The sequence below is a fragment of the Spermophilus citellus genome (assembly GCF_964194105.1).
Source record: "Spermophilus citellus genome assembly, chromosome: 10".
NCBI lineage: Eukaryota > Metazoa > Chordata > Mammalia > Rodentia > Sciuridae > Spermophilus > Spermophilus citellus.
This window is the reverse complement of record NC_138197.1, coordinates 111,572,164-111,575,388: the sequence shown is the minus strand read 5'-3', so window position 1 is coordinate 111,575,388 and position 3,225 is coordinate 111,572,164. Positions and strand designations below refer to the sequence as shown.

General features: G+C 46.2%; 1 pseudogene across 1 annotated transcript; it reads left to right on the top strand.

Annotated features, from left to right (window-relative positions):
• Nucleotides 1–888: 888 nt before the first annotated feature.
• Nucleotides 889–1,936, top strand: LOC308658292 (glyceraldehyde-3-phosphate dehydrogenase-like; annotated as a pseudogene). The gene is made up of 2 exons: nucleotides 889–1,529; nucleotides 1,688–1,936. The product of its transcript is annotated as a glyceraldehyde-3-phosphate dehydrogenase-like (transcript).
• The last annotated feature ends 1,289 nt before the right edge of the window (nucleotides 1,937–3,225 follow it).

Below are 3,225 nucleotides of genomic sequence, written 5' to 3'. Positions count from 1 at the left end.
AAATTACGCTGCAATTTCACTTTCAACTATCAGACTGGCAAAGATAAAAGAGGGTTCGGCAAAGACGTGAGGAATCAAGCTCTCTCCTGAATTGTTGGTGGGAACAACAATTCTGTGGGTGCAATTTCTGTGGGGAGCAATTTGGCAATAGCTGTCCAGACTGCAAGAGAATATAGCCTGGACTCTTGCAATTTGACTTCTAGGAACTTAATTACATGGTCGCATATGTATGATATGACATATATACAAGATTATTTGTGGGCTAGGGCTTTAGCGAGTTAGAAGAATGACTGGCTAGCAGGCAGGAAGCTACAGGTTTGATCCCCAGCAGCACACACACACACAAAATATGTATACATATAAATATGTATATGTGTGTATACATACATACATACATACATATTATTCACAACATATTTTATAACAAAAATGAGAAGCTGTCTACCTAGAAAGAATAAATAAATTATATACATATGTTGGGATATTACTCAGCTGTAGAAAAGAATGAGGAAACTCTATTTTAACTAAACTAAAATGATCTTCAAGATATAAAAGTAAGGCTTTCAGGGCTGGGAATATAGCTCAGTTGGTAGATTGTGTGCCCTGCATGCACAAGGCCCTGGGTTCAATCCCCAGCACCACAAACAAACAAAAAACACCACCACCACCATCAACAACAACAACAACAAACAAAAGTGAGGTTCTCTGCTCCTCCATGTTCAACAGACAGCCACATCTTCTTGATGTGCAGGGCAGGGCCAGCCACATCCCTGACACATAATAATGAAGGCTGGAGTGAATGGAGGCTGCTTTCAACTCTAGCAAAGTGAATATTATCTTCATCAATGACCCGTATACTGACTTCAGCTACCTGGTCTATATGTCCCAATGATTCTATCCAATGGCACCCTCAAGGCAGAGAATGGGAAAGTTGTCATCAATGGAAAGTCCATCTCCATCTTCTAGGAGCAAGATCCTGCCAACAGCCAATGGGGTGATGCTGGTGCTGAATACGCTGTAGCATCCACTGGCATCTCACTATCACAGAGAAGGCCAGGGCTCAGTTGAAGGATGGCACCAAAATGGTCATCATCTCTGCCCCTTCTGCTGGTGCCCCCCATGTGTGTGATGGGTGTGAACCGTGAGAAGTATGGAAACCCCCTCAAGATCATCAGCAATGCCTTCTGCACCATCAACTGCTTAGCCCCCCAGCCAAGGTCATCCATGACAACTTTGGCATTGTGGAAGGAATCATGACCACCGTCCTTGCCATCATTGCCACTCAGAAGACCGTGGGTGGCCCCTTTGGGAAACAGTGGCATGATGGTCGTGGGGCTGGCCAGACATCATCCCTGCTTCCACTGACACTGCCAAGGCTGTGCACAAGGTCGTCCCTGAACTGAATGGGGAGCTCCCTGGCATGGCTTTCTGTGTGCCCACCCCAACACGTCAGTTGTGGATCTGACCTGTCGCCCAGAAAAAGCTGCCAATCATGATGACATCAAGCAGGCATTGGAGGGCCCTCTAAGGTCTCTTTTTTTTTTTAAAGAGAGATTAATATTTATTTATTATTATTATTTTTTAGTTCTCGGCGGACACAACATCTTTGTTGGTATGTGGTGCTGAGGATCGAACCCGGGCCGCATGCATGCCAGGCGAGCGCGCTACCCCTTGAGCCACATCCCAGCCCCCAAGGTCTCTTGGGCTACATGGAGGTTGTCTCCTGTGACTCTTCCATGCTGGGGCTGGCATTGCCCTCAATGACCACTTTGTCAAGCTCATTCCCTGGTATGACAAAGAATTTGGCTACAGCAACAGGGTGGCATATCTCATGGTCCACATGGTCTCCAAGGAATCAGAGCCCCTGGACCACCACCCCAGCAAGAACACAGAGGAAGAGCGAGATCTTCAGCTGCTGGGGAGTCCCTGCTCCTAACTCAGTCCCTCAACATACCAAGAATCTCCCTCCCAATTTCCATCCCAGACCCCTGAAGAAGGGGAGGGGCTTAGGGAGCCCTACTGTCACGTACCATCACTAAAGTCCACTGCATCCAGCCAATACACACACACACACACACACACGAGACAGACTTGGTAACACACACCTGCAATCCCAGCAACTTGGAAGGCTGAGACAGGAGGATTGCAAATTCAAAGCCAGCCTCAGCAACTTAGCAAGACCTTGTCTCAAAATAAAAAAATGAAAAGGGCTGGGAAAATAGCTTAGTGGTAGATCACCCCTGGATTCAGTCCCCAGTACAGCAGGAAAAAGAAAAAAGAAGAAGAAAGCTATAGAGGAAATATAAAGTACTCCACTATTACTGCTTTAAAAAGAACAATTGCGAGGAGTGTAGCCGTGTGTATGGCTCAGATAAGCAAAACGTATCCACAGGGTCCACCAGAAACACGCTCCACCAGCTGCTTCTTGAGTAAGGCTCTGGGTACCTGGGGCCTGAGGCTGTAAGCAGTAAACATTCAGCAAATGTTTACTGAGGGCTGGTTTTGTGACGGGCCCAATGGCAGGGGCTGGGGATACAGCAGTTAATAAAAGAGACAAGGTCCTACCTGCATGAAGCTTGTGTCTTAGTCAAGAAAATAGGCAATAAACAGATAAAACGTATGCATGGACAAGTGATTGTCAAACAGATGGACAGAGTGGGGGAAGGAAGCAAGAAACAAAGTGGCTAGGTATTTAAAGAAATTTTAAAAACAGCAAATAGAATAAATGTGGGGGAGGGTCTTGTTTTAGCCAGGGTGATGGTCAGGGTAGACTCAAGTCATCCAGATATCTGAGGTAGGAGCACCCAGGGTCCAGTGCAAAGGCCTAATGTTTTTTTGTTTTGTTTTGTTTTGAGAAATAGCAATAGTTTCGTTTTTGAGGTGACTGTGGTTCAAGCAGAGAGAGAAAAGGGGACAGTGACAGGCACGGAATTATGTTCCTGCATTTAACACTTCCAGGAGCAGCCCCACCTGCCTGGGCCTGCAGGGGTGGCACCAACCCATCAGGGATTTCCTCAGAAGACCTGGTTCCTTTTCCAACATGAGGTGTTTGGCCACAGCAGGAAAACACCAACCTCCTAACTATAGAGGGTAAATAGGTTGGCGCAGTCCGTATTCTGGGGCAATACCTATATTTTTAGCTAATGCTGTATTAACTTCTTTGTGAAATAACCTTCAGAAACAAAGGTAGCTCTTTGATGACGCCGGCTTCACATTCCAAACATA